Source organism: Dendrobates tinctorius, unplaced genomic scaffold (assembly GCF_039654945.1).
Source record: "Dendrobates tinctorius isolate UK_male_01 unplaced genomic scaffold, ASM3965494v1 ptg000064l, whole genome shotgun sequence".
In the NCBI taxonomy this organism is placed as follows: Eukaryota; Metazoa; Chordata; class Amphibia; order Anura; family Dendrobatidae; genus Dendrobates; species Dendrobates tinctorius.
Window position 1 is genome coordinate 22,729,074 of NW_027361732.1, and position 22,001 is coordinate 22,751,074.

Consider the following 22,001-nt stretch of genomic DNA (forward strand, 5'->3'; position numbering starts at 1 on the left):
CAATATTTTGTCATTTAGCCACCATCAATTACCAGAATCGGTTTCATGCCCGTCAGAAGATCAGTGTACAGGTTCCACATGTGAGATTCGCCCTAAGAAATTCCCGTCCCAAATATGTTGCCAAACACACACATGTCTGTATAAAGGGCAAAGTGCAACATGTTCATGAGATGCTGAATTATATAAAGCAGATCAGTGTCAGAGGAAAACCAAACAAACTGATGGATGCTTGTGAAAACCTAAGTTTAAAGAGGAGTGCACCGTCAGTAACTATAAACACACCCGTGGCACTAGCTTCATCATCTTCACCCATACATATTACCAATAATATACAAATGTCACAGTCTAAACTTAATTGTGCGAGGGTAACCAATATTGTTTAAGGAATGCCACAAAACCTACATAACCCTGACCCTTTGAAAAACCTGATTTCCTCTTTGCAGCATATGGACGATGATGGTCTTGAAGATGACTAATACAATTTCCACATCCACACCAAGAAGATGAAGATCACAGCTGCAAAAAATGTTCAAAAAAGTTAATGAATGTCTGCAAAATCATTTTCTCTAGGGCAAGTTTACCTCTTACTAAAGTGGTACTGAATGAGGCATGTACAGCTCTCAGATGTACTCCGCGTGAGATGCTTGAAAGATGATGTATTCTGATTTGGATGCTATAGCAGGAAGACGTGTGATTTTGTTCAGTAAGAAGGTGATGTGAGGTACAGATAGGTAGATGTGCATGTCATCGGCGTAGTGATGATATTGCAAATCGTGCCATTACATCGTCTGACCCAGGCCAAAGGTGTAAATGGAGAAGAGTACGGGTCCTAGAACAGAGCCTTGGGGAACAACGAAAGACAGGTGTCGAGGTGAGGAGGTGGTGTGGTAGAGGGAGACAATGGAATGTCCCCCTACCAGTCTTCTTGTTTTTTAAAGACTCTGCCGATAACCTCCAAAAGGACATTTGCACCACCGGCCATGACCACATCAGCAGAGGTAGTAAAACTATCAGCCTTACCACCACCAGCATGATCAGACACATGGCAGCTAAGAAACAGACTTTGTTGGATGAACACAAGGCTCCATGAACAGTGTCTGCGGATGATACCACTGCTTCTTCTGCTGTTGTGTGTGCAAGCCAATCCCCTGTCCACAGTGCATGTGAAGATGCCTCCTTCCCTGCACCTGCCGTTGACCACAGTCAAATAGCACCATCATCAAGCACATCCACATCCTTGTCCCAGCACAGCCTTCAGTTGTCCATACTCCAGTCATTGAAGCGTAAGCGGAAAAATGCAGCCAACGTCTCACAGGACACAGTACCAAATTAACAAATTTATTGTCTGCTTGCATCTGAAATGTTGCATTTTAGGCTTGTGGGAAATGGACGCTTTCCGCAACTTGATGGCGGTGACCGTAACAAGGTACTCTGTCCCCACCCGACACTATTTCTCCCAGTCTGGCATCACGACATTAAGCACATGTCCCACAACATTACCCGGGCCATCAACAATGCTGGTACAGGGAAAGTGCACCTAACCACGGACCCGTGGACAAGAGCTTGTGGGCAGAGATGGTACATCTCGCTGATGGCACACTGGGTTTGCGTATGAGTCAGTCAGACATTGGGAGATCAAGTAACACATATGGAGGAGACAGCTTGTGGAAGACTTTGTATGTCATATTTAGAGTTTTGAACTGTAGCATATGGGAAATAGGAAGGCAGGGAAGAGAGGAGAGGCTGGGGAATAATGGAGGGACAGTTGGATTACCCTGGCAGCAGAGTTTTGGATAGATTTGAGTAAGGCAAGAGTCTAGAGGGGAGGCTAGAGAGTATAAGGTTGCAATAGTCGAAGAGGGAGATCATGAGGGCATGCACAAACATTTTTTAATTTTCTTGGAATGTACAGATCCAGTAAATGTTTTTGAGTTGTAATGAGCAGGAGGAGGCAAGGGCTTTGATATGTAGTTTGAATGAGAGGGCAGAGTTGAGGATCATCCCAAGGCCATGAACATGTAGGAATATTTGTCCAGGTGTGCCATCCCGCCATTACACAGGCACGTGTCCCACAACATTACCCGTGCCCTCCTCAATGCTGTTACTTGGAAAGTCCACCTAACCACAAACACGTGGACAAGTGCTTGTGGTCAGGGGCGTTACATCTCACTGAGGGTACACTGGGTTAACATAATGGAAGCCAGGACCCACTCCCACCTTGGTAAGGTGCCCGTGCTCCCAAACACCGAGAATTGCGTGCCCTACATCAATCTGAGTTGCCCCCACAGTGTGCAGCTCCTGCACCTCCTCCTCCTTCGCTTCCTCTTCAGCCTCCAGCTACAAAAGATTATAACTGAAGAAAAAAAGCTCTACTTTTTTCTTCTTCTGTTATAGTCTGGGTTGACTACTTGGTTGCACCCCTATATTACACGTATATTCATTTACATAATGCGGTGCGCAAAAATACCTTTTCTCTTTCCAGCTACAAAAGATAGCACATCAGTCACAAGCTGGAAGCACTGCAGCACTGCCAAATCAAAGCGGAAACAGGCTGTGTTGAAGCTAATATGCTTCTGTAACAAACCTCACAATGCTGAAGAGTTGTGGACAGCTCTGAAAGAGCAGGCAGATTGGTGGCTGAGACAGCTGAACCCACAGCCAGGCATGGTTGTATGTGACAATGACTGGAACCTGTTGGCTGGTGGTTCTGTGGCGACGTGAGCTAACACACGTGTCATGCCTGGCTCATGCACTTAACCAAATTGGTCAACGTTTTTTTGAAAAGCGACACGGAGCTGGCAAATCTGCTGCGGAAAGTGCAATGCTCTAAATACCCATCTTAGAAAGTCAACTACAGCTTCATCCGCCCTTGCCATGATTCAGCAGCACTTGTAGCTTCTGGCTCACCTACTGGTGTGTGATGCCCCCAGTCCTTGGAATTCTACACTGCAGATGTTGGAAAGATTTTGTGAGCAAAAGAGGGAAGTTGGTGAATAGTCTACCAGCATCAACAAGGTTGTCAGCATTCAGTTCAGTCTTCACACATAACATGTAAGGAGTGGACATGGATGTCTGACATATGTAACATCCTCAAAAACTTTGACAAATCCACAAAGAGGGTGAGTGTCAATAACACCACAATTATCATCTCCGTCCTACTTATCTGTGTTTTACTTTGAAGATTGAGAGTTATTAAAGAGCAAAAACATATTTACAGTTTAACAGTTTCAAACACAACAGTCCTAAGTAACAACGATAACAATAAACCAATCATTAAACCAAAACAAAACTAGCCTGCTGGTGACAGCTTACAATCTACACTAAGTAACAAAGATAACAATAATTAAACCAAAACAAAACAATCCTGCTCCTGACAACTTACAATCTAAAATGAGTTGGGGGAGATAAAAAGTTATTTACTATGATGTTTCTACAATGATATGACTGAGGTTAGTTCTAAGTGTTGAAGGCCTGAGGACAAAGAGGAGGAGGAGAGCATGGTCAATCGTCCTCTTGGTGAGGACACGGAAGTATTGACTATTAGCAGTCTTGCACGCATGGCTGAGTTTATGTTACGCTGCCTTTCCTGTCACCCTCGCTTTATCAAAATTTTGGGTGACGGGCAATACTGATTGGTTACACTTCTAGACCCATGCTACAAGGAAAACTTTACATCTCTTATTCCAGAGGCAGACAGGTGTACTAAAATTCACATCTGAAAACATTGGCAGCAGAGGTCAAAGTTTGTTGGCCAAGCAAGGTGTACAGGTGAGAGAAAGACTACTCCAAGCCTGCAAAGGCAGTGGAACACTGGCAAAGTTTGGGGAGAGTTTTCTCAGACCCTCCCATGGGCCTTTCCCTGAGGCACAGGAGACTCTCACAAGGAGTGCATGTTTTGGAAAATGCTGAGGGAGTACCTTGCTGACCTCTGTCATTCCTCTGTGCCTCCTATTTATTCGTTATCCATGCTGAACATGCGGCATGAACTGGGTCTCTCTACTGCGCACATGCACTTTACTCATGGTAAACGAGTGCATGGCACCTCGCTCTCAGGCAGTTACTGGGCAAACGGCGCTTTGCTAAATGGCGGGACACAAGAGGAACAGTCCTTTGCAGCGCCACTGCTCTAAGGACGGATCACGCTACTCAGCCTCCTATGCGCTGCTTGTCCATGCCAAGTATCTTTGATGTCTTGCCCGCCTTCTCTTAAGCTGGTCCCATGCCTCTAGGTCACCAGGTCTGTCTGTCTGCTGAAGTTCACAGCCTTGGCACTTCAGATGCATAGTGCACTGCCCCCTTTGCTGCTCAGACGGTCACAGCTGGGGACTCGCTCCTGCTTTGCTTTTTTCTCTCAGCTTATAGCCAGGTGCCCTGTCTAAACATGAGCCCTCTTTAATGGAGCCTGTCCGTTACCCTATTCCTTCCACCAGGAAACAGGGGATGCAGCCTTGACAGTTCTGGAAATGACGCAGCACAGGTACCCGCAGCCCAGCCATCCTGACTCTGTACATATCTGGCAAATCAGTTCTTTAATGCAAGCAGTATAGAACACATGTACTTCCAGTTTTCTAGAGAAAATTGTACAGAAAATTGTACAGTACATCCAGAACAGTTTCAATTTGAATGACTTTGTGGCTCATATCATATCACAAGATGACACTAGTCTCATACTTAAAATTTTTGGTGGAAAATAATTTCCCCACTGATAACTTGTATATGTTTAGAATTATGTAACATCATTTGTGTGATTAATTATTCATACCTATTTGGTTCACAATATGTTCATCTTTTTTTCAAGGCTTTGGAATATAATGATGCAAGAGTTAAAGCAACTTGTTGATGTGTGTTTTACCTCAAATGTGAAACTACTTGTCAATTGTCATCTTTACTATTTCTCCATTCTGTGTGCAGCTAACCACCTAATTGATGTTATTGAGTTTCCTTGTCAAGAAAACAACAGCTACATCAATACCACATGCTTTTCCTATTTTCATCATGCTGCTGAAGTAGAGGTGAGATTAGGGACCTACTGTAGTCAACATGACACTGTGCCAACAACCACTGGGGTATAGCTACCAAGTTGACATAGTTTGTGCACAGCTGAACAGAGTTGTCTGAAGAAAAAATCCTTCAATAACATGTTTGATGAACTGTCTAGTGGAAATACCCATATAGTATTATTATTATTTAAGTATTAATTCCATGGTGCTCTACATGACAAGGGGATACATACAAAGTAAAAGATATCATTTACCCCCAAAAAATTGCAATGACAGGCTGTTACAGAGGGGAGAAGACCTTATCCTTGCGGACTTTCATTCTGTGGGAGAATGGGAAAGAGATAGAAGGTGGGAGGTGCGGCACCTCGGGTGGTGGAGAGGCGGCAGTTCGTGTGGTGGTGTAGAAGTCACATCTCCGACCACCATGTTCTCCAATTGACATCTCTGGAAATGCAGCCGAAATGTCAAAATCTCTAGCTTCAGTTATAGAAAATGCATGGGCTCCTTTTAAAAGTCATCGTCCAACCAATTCAGTATTACTAGGTGAGGACTTGTCAAAATCCTGCGCAGGAACACCAAGCTTCAGTAGTTGCGAGTCCTGTCCCCATGATCTTCAACATTATCTTGCTATGGCTCTTCCAGTCATGATTTCATCAAGAATATTTAGCCTTCATAATACAGAGACAGAGTACAAGACAGAGTACAACACCGCTGATGTGTTCACCCTCTGCTACTTCTATCTGCACAGTGAATGCACCTAGGCTTAAGATGATGATGGTGGTAGTAGTTGGAGCATTTAACAGTTATGAAGCTGCCATAACAACTTGAAATAGAAATCTTTTTACTGACATACCCCACTGTAAACATTTTTTTTTCCTTTTTCTGGATAAAAGAGTGCTGGATATAATGAGGCAGACTGTAAAAAAGGGAATTTAGGCCTAAAATGCCTCAATTTTTGGCACCCAGATGTATGAGGCATGTCAAAGATAGACCCCACTGTAAAATGTGCCTTGTTTTTAAAATAATGCAACATAGTGCTGTATATAACTTGAGTACCAGACAGGAAAACGCTGGAGTATCGGCTTAAAATCCACAAATTTTTATCACAAGGACGTATGAGGCGTGTCACAGATATACCACACTGTAAAATATGTGTTTTTTTTGTGGATGCAACAGAGTGCTGGATATAATGAGAGTGACAAACTGCCCAAAAAGGGAATTTAGACATAAAATGCCTCAATTTTGGCACACGGATGTATGAGGCAAGTCAGAGATAGACCCCACTGTAAAATGTGGCCTGTTTTTTAAAATAATGGAACATAGTGCTGTATATAACTTGAGTACCAGACAGGAAAACACTGGAGTACCGGCCTAAGGCCTCAATTGTTGGCAGATGGATGTATGAGTCGTGCCAGAGATATACCCCACTGTAAAATGTGGCCTGCTTTTTAAAATAATGCAACATAGTGCTGTATATAAGTACTGTGACACTAAGGACAAAAAAAAATTGCCGCAAACTGGCCAAACTTCGAGCACGCACAGGTATGAGCTAGCACGGAGATTCCACACTGAAAAATGTGTGGCCTGTATTTTTTGGAGGCTAAATACTGCAGAATATAAGTACAGTGACACCCAGGACAAAAAATAAAACTGCCGTAAACTGGCCAAACTTTGAGCACTCACAGATATGAGCTAGCAAGGAGATACCACTATGACAAATGTGTGGCCTGTATTTTTTTTGCTAAATACTGCTGTATATAAGGTCAGTGACACCCAGGACAAAAAAGAAAACTGCCGTAAACTTGCCAGACTTTGAGCACGCACAGATAAGAGATAGAACGGAGATACCACACCAAAAAATGTGTGGCCTGTATTTTTTTTCTTTTTTGGCTAAATACTGATGTATATAAGAACAGTGACACCCAGAACAAAAATATAAAACTGCCATAAACTGGTAGCTTGCCAAACTTTGAGCACGCACAGATATGAGCTGACACGGAGATACCACTACGACAAATGTGTGGCCTGTAATTTTTTTATTTTTTGGCTAAATAGTGCTGTATATAAGTACTGTGCAAGACAGCAAAAAAAAATTGAATTTAGGGCTAAAAAGACAAAAAAATTTAGCAGATGGATGGTTGAGGTATGTCACTGATATACCACATTGTAAAATATGTGGCCTGTATGTATTTGTTGGGGGGGTTCAGCAAAATAGTGTAAAGAAATTGTGTGAGACTCAAAAGGGATGTTTGGGACCCCTTTCAAATTGCTGGATTTTCACACGGTGCTAGGAAAAGGATCTGGCTGTATTGTGCACTGTCAAAAAGCAAATGGAGGAAAAAAATGGCTCTGGATTGCTTTGCAATAAAAAAAAGCTCTATTAGCTCTGGCCAAAAAAAATTTCAAAGCCAATTACACCTGGGGCTAGATATATACGGCCAATATATCCTACAGGTAGCAGCAGCAGCACCAGAACACAGGAAGGGAATGGATCCTCTTGATTAGAGTTGAGCGAAACGGGTCGGTCAAATTAAAAAATAGCCGACTTTAGCTAAAGTCGGGTTTCGCCGATCGAAACCCGACCATAGTATGAGGTCAGCCATGGGGTCGCCGATCAGCGCGCCAAAGACGCGTTTCAAATAATGCTTCCAGCGCCTTTTCTCAGCCAATGAAGATGGACGCACACTGTGGGCAACGCAATGACATGGGCAGTGGCCACCACCATCTTAGAGAAGGACATTGAAGTGATTGGCTGGCTTTGTGTAGCATCACAGTGGGTATAAAAGGCTGTGACCGCCAGCCGCCATCTTACTTCTGCCGATCTTAGAATAGGGAGAGGTGCTGCTGCTGCTGATTCTGAATAGGGAGAGCGTTAGGCAGGGAAGAAGAAAAAAAATTGCTTCTGTTGATAGCGCTTTTCACTGTACAGTTAGTGTGCAGAGAAAGGGGAGGATTTTTGTTGTGTGCAGCAGCGCTGGTGGTGATTAGGCTGCCTTTTAAGGCTACCTGATAGCTGCATTGCTGTGTGCAAACTGCTATGCAAACTGCTTTTTTCAAAGCACTCAAACTTTTATTATTTTGTTCTGGTGAGTTACCAAGCGTTCTTTTTTTCACACACCGTATAGCGGTGTACGCTCCTCACACACTACCGTGTACCGGCTGTTATCACGGACAAATAGAAGCTATCTGGGTGTGACTCTGGAAAAACAAGCCGACGAGTTTTTCAATTTTTCCAGACCTACACCTTATAGAGCTGTCTGCTTTTCAAACAGTTTCGTATATCTGCTGTTTGATAACGGTCAAAACTAGACAGTGACAGCGTGTGTCAGTCTGTATACAAATAGACGGAGATTGACAAATTTCCATACAGACACCGTATAGCAGAGTACGCTCCTCACACACTACCGTGTACCGGCTGGTGTCACGGACAAATAGAAGCTATCTGTGTGTGACTCTGGAAAAACAAGCTGAGGAGATTTTCCATTTTTCCAGACCTACACCTTATAGAGCTGTCCGCTTTTCAAACAGTTTCATATATCTGCTGTTTGATAACGGTCAAAACTAGACAGAGACAGTATGTGTCAGTCAGTATACAAATAGACGGCGATTGACAAATTTCCATACAGACACCGTATAGCGGTGTACGCTCCTCACACACTACCGTGTACCTGCTGGTATCACGGACAAATAGAAGCTATCTGTTTGTGACTCTGGAAAAATAAGCCGAGGAGATTTTCCATTTTTCCAGACCTACACCATGTAGAGCTGTCCGCTTTTCAAACAGTTTCGTATATCTGCTGTTTGATTATAGTCAAAACTAGACAGAGACAGCTTATGTCAGCCGCATACAAATAGACAGAGATTGACAAATTTCCATACAGACACCATATAGCGGTGTACGCGCCTCACACACTACCGTGTACTGGCTGGTATCACGGACAAATAGAAGCTATCTGTTTGTGACTCTGAAAAAACAAGCTGAGGAGATTTTCCACTTTTCCAGACCTACACCTTAGAGAGCTGTCCACTTTTCAAACAGTTTCGTATATTTGCTGTTTGTACGGTCAAAAATAGACAGAGACAGCGTGTGTCAGTCCGTATACAAATAGACGGAGATTGACAATTTTCCATACACACACCATATAGAGCTGTCCAATTCTCAAATGGTATTGTATATCTGCCGTTCGCATTACAGTCACATCTATACAGAGTCAGCGTATGTGTGTGACACTCTGTAAATACATATACGGAGATTGTTAGTTACACAAAAAACGAATACACCTGTACACTTCTGATACAGCTCCGTATATCTGCTTGTTGGATTACTGTCAAATACATACTGTGAGAGCATCTGTGACTAAAAATATATACGTAGATTTAATTTTTTAATACACCTTACACAGCTGGACGCTCCTCATACATTACCATCTCTCTGCTGGTATTTTTGGTACATTTTCCCAAACATGAGGAAGTATGGTGGAAGAGTCCGCGGACGTGGGCAGGGGGGCGCAGCTTGTACTGAAGGTGGTGGTGCATCGGCTGGTTCTGGCAAAAGCACAATAGCAGCTAAGGCAGGACGTGTTGAGCTTGCGTCATCGTCTGGCCCAAGAAGACCTGTAAGGTTCCCTTTTCTTGGAGTAGGAAAACCGCTTTTAAAGCCGGAGCATCAGGAACAGGTTTTGACGTACATTGCCGAACAGCCACCAGCTCTATTGCCTCCTCTTCTGAACATTCGAAACCTGCAAGCACAGAGTTGTCAGGGCAGGGTTCTGGTCAGGAAAAACACCTTTCCTTTTGTCCCTCACCCCCACCAAAAGTTGGGGATGCGGCAGTTCACACTTCAGATTACTCTATGGAGCTCTTTTCACATACCATGCCTGGATTATCCAGTCAAATCCTGAATTCCCCAGTTCAAGATGAAGCTGACATGGAGCACACTGATGCACAGCCACTGCTAGATGATTCTGCTGGTACATTGACCCACAGCACTACATTGCCCTCGCAGTCTACTGAGCCAGAATCTGACCCTGATGAAATTCAGGTGCCCATTCCCGCATACTATACCACCTTACACGGTGACACAGAGGAAGGTAAAGAGGAAGGTGCAGATGACTTTGAAGAGGAGGTGATGGATGACCCAGTTCTTGACCCGGATTGGCATCCATTGGGGGAGGAGGGTGGTGCTGGCAATAGTTCAGATAAGGAGAAGGATCAGCAGCAGTCATTGACATCGCAGCTTGGCCAGATGGTCAACTTAGCACAGCGTGCAAGGCCAGAATATGTATACCATAGTAGGAAGAGTGCAGTGTGGCACTTCTTTGCCCAAAATCCTACTGATGAGGCAAAGGTTACCTGTAAGAAGTGCGGAAGGACCTTTAGCCGAGGTAAACAACTCAGAAATTTTAATACCAGTTGCATGCTTAGACATTTAATCAACATGCACTTGCAAGCGTGGACGGACTACAAAACCTCAGGTACCACATGTGCACCTGCTCCAACTGAAGGTAGCCAGTAAGGCCTCTTTCACACATCAGGTTTTCGCCGTCAGGCGCGATCCGGCGCTTTTGACAGAAACCGGATCCGGCGAAATGCAATGCCGGATTCGGTTTCCCCCCCATTGACTTGCATTTGCGCCGGATCGCGCCGGATGGCCATGCGTTTCATCCGGTTTTCGCCGGATCCGGCAATGTGTCACGATCCGGCGTCTGGAAAAAACGGCTACTGTAACGTTTTTTGTCTCTGGCGCGTCCGGCTTTTTCACACAATGAAAGCCTATGAGCGCCGCAATGCGCCGGATCCGGTTTTTTGGTCTGAGCATGCTCAGTAGCTCTGCCCACAAGACATATATAAAAGCAAGACAGTGGGACCCACAGCCACACCCAACATGCCACCCAAGAAAGCAACCAAGCGAAGCAGGAGAAGGCAGGAGACCACTGCAGCACCATCAGCACCACCACCCCAAATGGAGCAGCAAATGGAACATGCTGAGGAGGGGAGGCCAGCAGCAGATGAGAGACGGTAATTATCAAATCCCCCATTCCTCCAAACTAGGGCTATTGAATATCAAGATATTCATTGGCCCTTTGTTTCTCTTTATTCAACAGCCGCCCAATAGATGCAGCAGCAGCAGCAGCAATGGCAGCAGCTGGAACACCACCCACAGGCATGGAGTGTGGCCACCAGGAAGACAGCACATCATCTCCTGGGAGCCCTCCCTCGCATCGTCAGCGTTTGACGGTAAGTTTTTATTTCCAAAATCCATCTTCTCTGTAATATATGTCTATTCATTGCCTTTTATTTCAAAACAGGATTCACAAGATGAAGAGGAGCTCCCAGAAGAAGAAGGAAGGGGTGGACAGACACCTGGAGTGGGCTCACAATTGGTAAGTTTTTTGCATCAAACGCAGAAACACAACATCACACTACACACAACACATAGAAAACAATGTTCTGCAGACCACACACAGCAAACAAATGCCTACATCCAAAGACATAACATTTTTTGTTTTCTTCTCTAGTCTTCCCAATCTGGTGCTCGGCCAAGAGGTCCTCGCAGTGCCTCCCAGGGTCGTCGGCGACAGCAACGCGGCGGTCACCAGCGTGTAAGTATAAATTTTTTTGCTTTGTTTTTTTGCACTTTTTATTTCATTTCTTATGTGGAGGCTAATTATGTTATTTTTGTCTTTTTCTTTAACAGCCTTCACAGCGTGCTCCCGACTCTGACGGTGAGGATGGAGGACTCGATGTGGACCACCTCATCGATCTCGTCCGAGAAAGGGAGCCGCTCTGGAATATGGCTGACCGCCGCCACGCTGACCTTATCGTTACCCGACGACTCTGGGAGGAAATCTGTTCGCTCCTTGTGGGCCGCTGGGAGGACCTCGATGTTCGGGCCCAGATTACAGAGCGTAAGTATATACAGTACCGGTTGCTCGATGTAAACCAGTGTTTCCCGAACTCCAGTCCTCGTGGTCCCCACGGATCATGTGTTCAGGATTTCTATTTACTATGGAAATCCTGAAAACATGACCCCTGGGGACCATGAGGACTGGAGTTTGGGAAACACTGATGTTGTATACTAACCACTCCTTTCTCGTTTCAGGGAACAGAATTGTGAATCGGTGGCGGTCTGTGAGGGATCGTTTTAAGAAGGAGTTCAATAAAGAGATGCGGGCCCCGAGTGGATCTGGAGGACGCAGGAGCAAGTACAAGTACGCAGAAGCCCTGTCGTTCCTCCGGGAAACAATGGTCACCAGAAGGTAAATATTACACAGCACATGTGAAAAAAAATGTTAGATGTAAATTTTTTTTTCAGCCAGGGCCATACCATGTCAGTATTTTAATTGTTTTTTTTTCTCAAAGAATTTCACCTAAAAAGTTGTGTTTATTGTTGGTGATTTCCTAACAATGTACACAACTTTTGTTAAAAGGTGAAATACTTTGCATAAAACACAACCAGGTACACACCTGTGGCCTAAAGCTAAAAATAGAGACCATGACAAGATAGCCAACTTTGGTTGGCAAAGGTATATACTGTTGGTACAGAAGGTACACAAGTTTGGTTGGGCACAAATCTTTCACACTCTGTCATCCTGCCAGTGTACTCTGCCTTGAGGTGACATAAAGTATAGTGCAAAATTGTCCCTCATTACTGAAACCATCACAGAACTTCTAGTGGTAATGTCATGGTAATCTTGCAAGGTGGTTTCTTCAGAGGTGTCCTCAATGGAAATGGGTTCCTTGCAGATAACAAAATTGTGGAGTACCACGCAAGCTTTGAACACCTCGTCCACAGTTTCTGTCTTGAGGTTGATCGCAGTCAATAGGACCCGCCATTTGGCTGTCAGAATACCAAAGGTACATTCAACCATTCTTCTTGCTCTTGTGAGGCGGTAATTAAAAATGCGTTTTGGTCTTGTCAATCCTCTGCTAGAGTACGGTTTCAAAAGGTGTTCTGACAGCTGGAAGGCTTCATCCCCTACACAGACAAATGGCATAGGTGGACCAGATGTTTGCGGCAGCGGTCTAGGTGGTGGGAACTGGAAGGTGTTTCCATACAGTTTACGCCCCATGGCAGACAGTTTGAAAACTTGAGAGTCATTGGAGCGGCCATAGGCCCCAATATCAACCGCAATAAATTTGTATTCCGCGTCAGCGATGGCCATGAGGACAATTGAAAAATATTTCTTGTAATTGAAATATTCCGATCCCGATCCAGCTGGCTTTACAATGCGGATATGTTTCCCGTCCACAGTGCCCAAGCAGTTTGGAAACTGACTTATCTGTTGAAACTTGTCAGCAATTTCAATCCACCTCTCTGTTGTGGGCTCTGGTAAAAACTCTTCAGCTAAGGAGTCCCACAGTGCACGGCATGTGTACTTCACAATTCCAGATATGGTGGAAATCCCGAGTCTGTACTGGAAATGCAGTGACGAAAGGGTTTCTCCAGTTGCAAGAAATCTGTGGGGAATTAAAAAACAATAAATTAGTTTTAAATCACAGCATTACATACCAAAACTGACCTATAACACTTGGAGATGAAAACTACCACCAACAAGATTGCAGTGAAAGTGTGCTCTGATGCGAGCATATCCAATAAATGTGGCTTACCTTAAAGTCACCATCAGACGCTCTGCGGGTGAAACAGAGAAGCGGCAATAGGTGTCCGCTTTTCTTATGAGGTGTGCAATGTGCTCCACCAAGTAATCAAAATTCTCCATTTTCATCCTAACATATCCAAAAAATTTATCCGGGTTTCGTCGAAGGTCCATGCATAGTGTAGAATAGACCCCACGCGTCATTCTCTTGGCTGTGATGGGGTGGATCCACAAACGTCGTCTACGATGCCTGATGCGCTGCTGTCTCGCTCTCTCCTTCTCCAGAACAATCACCCTCAAACGATTCGCCTCCGCTGTAAAATCCGCCAAATTCTTCAAAATATTTCCAATGACAACATCCATCTTCGCCAGTAACTTGCTCTTCTCTCCAACCTGCACTTTCTCCTCTACAACCTGTCAAAGAAGGGCTGTAGGAACATGCTATATATAGTTTTCCAGTAGCCAATCCCGTTCGGAAGGCCACAAGGGTCAATTTTAAAAACCGGATCCGGCGTAATCCGTCGAAAAACGGATAGAAAAACGGATGAACCGGATGAGACGGATCCGGTTTTGTCTGTCAAGAAAAAGACAGATCCGGCAGAAAACCGGATCCGTCACATCCGGTTTTACGAAACATTTGCCGGATCCGGCGTTCCGGCACGACGCCGGATCGCGCCTGACGCCGAAAACCTGATGTGTGAAAGTAGCCTAATGCTCCATCGCTTCCCCCACTGTAAGACCACCGCCACCGTTAAGCACACCACCAGCACTAAATGTGGAGGTGTTGTCGCAAGGCCAAAGCACTCAGGGAATCACAATGGTTTTGCAACACCACACTGAATCTAGGCCATCACCACCAATACCATCACCAACCCCCTCTCACTCCGTCCATCCAATGCTACTTCCCCCATATGCAGCTCTCCAGTCGAGCTCACCCTACCAGACACTCTGAGTAGGACAAGAAAGTACTCATCTTCTCATCCGCGTACACTGTGTTTGAACGCCTACATTGCCAAACTAATCTCATTAGAGATGATGCCCTTCCGTTAGGTTGAAAGTGAAGTTTTCCGCGAGCTCATGGCCAATGCTGTCCCACGCTATGACCTACCCAGTCGGCACTTCTTTTCTCGAAAAGCCATCCCTACCCTACACCGGCATGTGAAAGACCGCATTGTCCATGCACTAAAACAGTCAGTGTGTGGAAAGGTGCACCTCACAACATGGACCAGTAGGCATGGCCAGGGCCGTTATGTGTCCATCACTGCGCACTGGGATAATGTGGTGGATGCAGGCTCCACTGGGGACAGCAGCGGTGGAACAATGCTGCCTAGCCCACGGAATAGCAAACAGTTGGCTGTGGGCTTTCAACCCTCCTTCTCCTCCTCCATAAGCGAAAGCTCGTCCACAGACCGCCGTCACACAAGCACTCCATGGTAGTGTTGCACACGAGCTGTCCCACTAACGAACAGCTAGTGGTAAGCGTCAGCCGGCTGTGTTAAAGATGATGTCTTTGGACAACAACAGACACACCGCGGAGGTACTGGCCGACTACTTGCAGCGACAAACAGAGTCATGGCTGGGCAGTCTACATCTTGAGCCAGGCAAGGTAGTCAGTGATAACGGCCGTAATTTTGTAGCAGCCATAGCCCATGCAAAACTCACACACATAGCTTGCCTGGCTCACACTTTGAACCTGGTGGTGCAGTGCTTCCTTAATAATTATCCAGAGTTAACATCCCTGCTCCATAAGGTGCGAATACTGTGCTCGCACATCCGTCGCTTGGCCGTACACTCCAGTCGTATACAGAAGCTGCAGCGATTGCTCCACCTCCCCAAGCACCGCCTAATCATAGACGTTGCAACAACATGGAACTCCACCCTGCACATGGTTGAGAGGCTGTGCGAACAGAGGCAGGCTGTAATGCATTTGTGGGAGGATACATGGGCAGGCAGTTTGAGGGATGACATGGAATTGTCGAGTGTGCAGTGGTCAAAGCTGAAAGACCTCTGTAAAGTCCTTCAGTGTTTTGAGGAATGCACACAGCTGGTAAGCTCAGACGATGCCATCATAAGCATGAGCATCCCACTTATGCATCTGCTCATGCAAAGTTTGATGCACATTAAGAATCTGGCGTCTGCAGCGGAGGAGGAACAGGAGGAGGAGGAGGAGGGAAGTCTTGCTGACAGTCAGCCATTGTCTGGTCAAGGAACTGTCCTGGACGAGGTGGAGGAAGAAGAGGAAGATGAGGAGGAGGAGGAGGAGGGGGATGATTATTTTGGGCAGGAGGATGCTTCTCAGGGGGCAAGAGAAAATGTTGGTGTTCCAAGATCAGTTACAGGGTTTGTGTGTGACTGTAGGGATGTGGATTTGCCAGAAAGTGCTCCTCCACCCAGCAGTGGCAGTGCATGATTGACACCTGGAACATTGGCCCACATGTGCAATTATGCCTTGCGGATCCTAAAAAGGGACCCCCGCATTACCAAAATGATGAAGGATGACAACTACTGGCTTGCCAGGATCCTCGTTCGACGCTACAAAGGCAAATTACACAACATCATGCCACAGGAGAACCTAGAGATATTATTGGCTAACAAGCAAGCAACTCAGGTAAACCTTTTGTTTGAGGCTTTCCCAGCACGCAGCAGCGGTGATGGTTCTCCCACAAGCCATAGTGGGCACAATGGAAGAGGTGTTCGTGGTGCACACAGCCGAAGTGGCATTGGAGACAGGGGTTTAATGACCATGGTGTGGAATTATTTCTCACCGCTCACACGACTGCTAATACTGCATCGATTAAAAGTGACATTAGACAGCAGTTGTGAACTATGGCTACAAACTACTTCTCCTCCCACATTGATGTTCTCCCTCACAGGTCATTCCCGTTTGACTATTGGGCTTCTGAACTGGACAACTGGCCTGAATTGGCACACAATGCCTTACAGGAGCTCGCTTGCTGCTAGTGTGTTATCTGAAAGAGTCTTCATTGCTGCTGGATCAATCCTGACAGAAAAAAGTACCCGTCTGTCGACCCAAAATGTTGATGATCTAACCTTCATTAAAATGAACAGTGCATTGGTTTCAAAGGATTTTGTCCCACCTTCCCCTGATGACACATAGGTTGCCAGAAAACTGCCTCGCTTTTGTCCTCCTCTTCCTCGGACTTGCCCAATTCCGCCCTTTGCAGCAGCCGAATGTCCAGCCAACACATCAACACATGCTATTTTTTAAACCTCCCTAACTGGGCTGCCCCCCCAAGGGCTGGGGTCAACACCTGGTGCACCCAGGCAAGTGGCGTTGCTCTAAACAGGTGGATGGGCCCACTGATGGCTGACGGCACTGGCACAGGGCCCCTCATAGTACAATACAGTGTCTCTGATGGAGGGGGGGCCCACTTGCCGTCAGACTCACCAGCGTACTATGAGGGGCCCTGTGCTAGTACCATCTCCCATGAGTGTGCCCCCCCTGCTTGGTCATGGCCACAGCACTTGCAAGTTGCAATACTTGCCTCTCCCTGCTCCACCTCTGTGTAGTCTGTGAAGTTAAATCCTTCATAGGGACGGCCTCTAGAAATTTGGTGTATTGATCGATGATGGTTAAGATGTAGCTATGGCCTGTCCTGCTGGCCTCTACCTTCAGATGATCAATGGCTACCATTTGTAATGGACGTCAACTTACAAGCGGATGCAGTTGTGCTTTATGATCACCTTTCACAGTTGTGATAGTCACAGACGTGTAACATTCCTGCCACCATTTTTCAATGTCTCCTCTCATGCCAATCCAATAGAATCACCTACGGCCTATGGCTTCTGTCTTTTGCACTCCAAAATGACCAGACACATCATGATAGGCAGTGAGGACCATGTCTACATCTCTCCCTGTGATCACAATTTGATAGAGATGAGTAACGGTGATGTGATCCACGCTACTGCGATAAAGCAATCCTTTCTTCACAAAGAACCATTTTCGCTGTCTCCACAGACACAGTAATTGAGGGTCTGCATTGGCTCTGCAACATCTACTGGGAGGTTTTCCCGCTATGAGTAATTCCCAAATTTCTGCTAACACTCGTATTTCTGTTTGTACTTGTATCCATGTAGTTTCCAGTAGCAGAGAGTCAGGACTGGCTTACTGAGATTGAAATATATTCAAAAATTTAAAAGTACCACAACACTGTATACTGTTGTATGCTTCGAATACCTTTCCATTTTTCTACTTTTTAACTTCTGGCGTAATACATAGTGAGCCTGTGAGTGTCTGCATCTGACTCCGGAAGTATAGACAGAAATTAACAATTACCCCTAGACTGGATACACCTGGTATGTGCTGATACAGTACCTTTGTTAAAAATGTGTTATTACGGTATCATCCATTGGGAGTGAGCTTGTGTGGGTTACAACTTCTATATATACAGTGAATCGGAGATACCAATTTCTACCCTATACTCTATACAGCTTGTATCTTGTTATACAGTACCTTTGTTCGACATTTAGTATTAAGGTCAAATCCATACTGAGTAAGCATCTGAGAGTGACTACGAGACTATGTATATGGAGATTTCAATTGTACCCTATAATATGTATACTTGCTATCTTGTTATCCAGTACCTTTTTTACAACATTTTTTATTATGATCAAACCCAGACTGAGTGAGCGTCTGAGGGTGACTCCGGAAATATATACTGAGATTTCTAATTTGGCCAACACTGTATACAGCTGTACACTTCAGATACAGTAACCTTTTTTGCTATTTAGATTCTGGTGTAATCCATAATGAGCCTGTGAACATCTGTCTGTTACTCTGGAAATATATTTGGAGATTTAAGATTACCCCAACACTGTATACAGCTGTATGAATATAGAAACTTGGCACACACAGTATATATGATTTCCAGTGAAAAAGTGATTTTTAATATACAATACATACAGTATAGACGTTTCGGTCACATTGACCTTCATCACAGTACTATGTATTGTACTGCTGTCATTTGCATAATGCTCAAAAGAGGGAGAGCCAAAAGGGTCATTGCGGGTCATTGCCTTTGCCAGAGGAGTTTGCTCCTCTGACCCGCGGTGGATGCCGTGTCATTGCCCTACATGCTGCATACTGACCGGACCGACTCTACAAAGCTTTGCCTTTTGTCCCAACTCCCGGGGGGACCACTTACCTTTTGGCTCTCCCTCTTTTGAGTATTATGCAAATGACAGCAGTACAATACATAATACTGTGATGAAGGTCAATGTGACCGAAACGTCTATACTGTATGTACTGTATATTAAAAATCACTTTTTCACTGGAAATCATATATACTGTGTGTGCCAAGTTTCTATATTCATATGATTACGGACTAGGATCCTACTTGTTGCACCACCACTTTATAACTGTGTTAAATGGTTTTGTGTTATAAGTGTATACAGCTGTATGCTTGTGTTACATTACCCATTTACAGCTTTTCATATTCTTGTGTAATCCATACTGGGCCTGAGAGCGTTTGTGTCTACCTCCTGAACTATATACGGAGATTCCTAATGTTTACACGATACTATATATACCTTGCATCTGGTGATACTGTACCCTTTTTCAACTTTTTATTCTATTGTGTACTCCATACTGAGCCTGTGAGCATCTGTGTATGACTCATGAAATATATACAGAGATTTACTGTTATCCTTAGACTGTATAAAGCTGTACGCTTCTGATACAGTACCATATATCTGCTGGTATTTTGGGTCCTTTTTACAAAACATGAGGAAGTATGGTGGAAGAGGAAGCGGAAGTGGGCGTTGGGGGTCACCTGGTACTGATTGTGGTGGTAGTGCATCTGCTGGTAGTGCCAAAAACATAATAGCAGCTAAGTCAGGTGTTGAGCCTGCGTCATGGTGTAGCTCTGGAAGGCCTGTAAGACTCCCTTTTCTGGGAGTAGGTAGACTGCTTTTAAAGCCGGAGCATCAGGAACTGTTTTTGGCTTACATAGCTGAAACAGCCTCCAGCTCTATCATCTCCCCTTCTGAAGTTTAAAAAAATCCAAGCACTGAGTCGTCAGTGCAGGCTTCTGGTCAGGATCAACCCCTTTCCTTGTGTCCTTCACCAACACCAAAAGTAAAGGATGTGGCAGCACACACTTCAGATTACTCCATGGAGCTCTTTTCACAAAAAATGCCTGGGTTAATTAAAAATGGGGCCCATCATATACTGGAGCATTCCAAATGGGGGACATCAGGCACTGGAGCAGCATTTACGGGGCCCATTATACACTGGAGCATTAGAAATGGAGCCCATTATATATGGAGTATTATTTGAGCCCATCATACACTGGAGCATCATCCATGAGGCCCATCATATACTGGAGCATTCCAGATGGGGGACATCTGACACTGGAGCAGCATTTACAGGGCCCATTATACACTGGAGCTTTAGAAATGGAGCCCATTATATATTGACCATTATTAGGGCCCATCATACACTGGAGCATCATCCATGAGGCCCATCATATACTGGAGCACTCCAGATGGGGGACATCAGACACTGGAGCAGCATTTACAGGGCCCATTATACACTGGAGCATTAGAAATGGAGCCCATTATATATGGAGCATTATTTGGGCCCATAAGACACTGGAGCATCATCCTTGGGGCCCATCATATACTTGAGCATTCTAAATGGGGCAGATCAGACACTGGAGCAGCATCTATGGGGCACATTATACACTGGAGCATTACAAATGGGGCCCATTATATATGGAGCATTATTTGGGCCCATACGACACTGGAGCATCATCCATGGGGCCCATCATATACTGGAGCATTCTAAATGGGGCAGATCAGACACTGGAGCAGCATCTATGGGTCACATTATACACTGGAGCATTACAAATGGGGCCCATTTTATATGGAGCATTATTTGGGCCCATAACACACTGGAGCATCGTCCATGGGGACCATCATATACTGTAGCATTATGTGGAGCTCATCACATACTGTATGGAACATTATATGTGACCAATTATTCTGTATGGAGAAAAATATGGGGCTCATTATTCTGTATGGTGCACAATGTGGTGGCCATTATACTGTATGGAGTAATATACTGTCCTTTTTTTGAGCTATTGTACAATTTAAAATAGATCAGTCATGTCATGTAAGCAGTGAAATATTTGTCATTGTACTATACCTATATTTCTGTGCTGTATCGGAGCATCATGAGTTGTGGTATGTGTTAAAGGGGCGCACTGACACTCTTTGGCCCAGGGCACACGAAAACCTGTAGCCAGCCCTACCTCCCACAACTTTAGCCAAATAACACACAGTTTTCAATGCATAACTATTATTATGAAGTAAATTAAGGTTGACAAGCTTAAGTAATAAGAATTGATGTTTTGGCATTGAAATGGGCACTGTAGATGTGTTTACTGTCCTCCACTCCCTGCCAACTTTGCTTCCCCATTGACTTGCATTGGGTTTCGTGTTTCAGTCGGCCTCCGACTTTTCACTATAGTCAGCCGATTTTGTTCGATCCGACTGTTGCGAAAGTCGGGTTTCATGAAACCCGACCAACCCTAAAAAAGGCAAAGTCGCTCATCTCTACTGTAGATGTATGCAATGATCTATATACACACATACAGTGCCTGCAGGTCCTGCACTGATGTGTATAGAGTGATGTACACTACACTGCCTATCTAACAATGGAACCTATATACTCCGGAATTAGTCCTTAGTACTGTTGGTTTAGCTGGACTTGAGTAGTTTACAATGGTAGACTCCAAACTGACTAATAAATCCCCATTTCTGACCCTATCTAAATCCGGAGCTAAATGTGCTGTGCAGGGCGGTGTCCGGTCTCTTATTCCCCTGATGATGCTGTGCAGCCAGCCAATCACTGCATGACCACAACAAAGATGGCTGCGGCGTTTCATTGCGTGGCAGACAATCCCTGCATCATGATTGAGTCAGTAAAGTCCACCAAAAAAGCTGGTTGGAGACCTGAGTTCCCGCCGAGTAATCCCTGAAATGCTCGGTGCTCGCCGAGTACACCAAGTACCGTGATACTTGGGCGAGTAACAAGTAGTGGCGAGCACGTTCGCTCATCACTAATTAAAACAAAAAGCATCAAATTTCTCATCTACTGCGAAATAGCCTCCAGTTTTCATGACAACTACAACTAAACATTAAAAGTAGAGAAAAAATAAAGGTAATGCACTTAGATGCTACTTGATTAATTTTTATTCAGATTCATAATTTACATGTTCAGCAGAATAAAGACAGTCACACTTAGAGAAGCAAGACTGGCTGATCATATCTGCATGGCACAGGCAGACTGCATCGCAACATTTTTTGCATTCATAATTTGACATCTTTCTGCCACCAGTTTCAATGGTGCAGGTGGTGCATCTACATCTTTTGGAAGGTG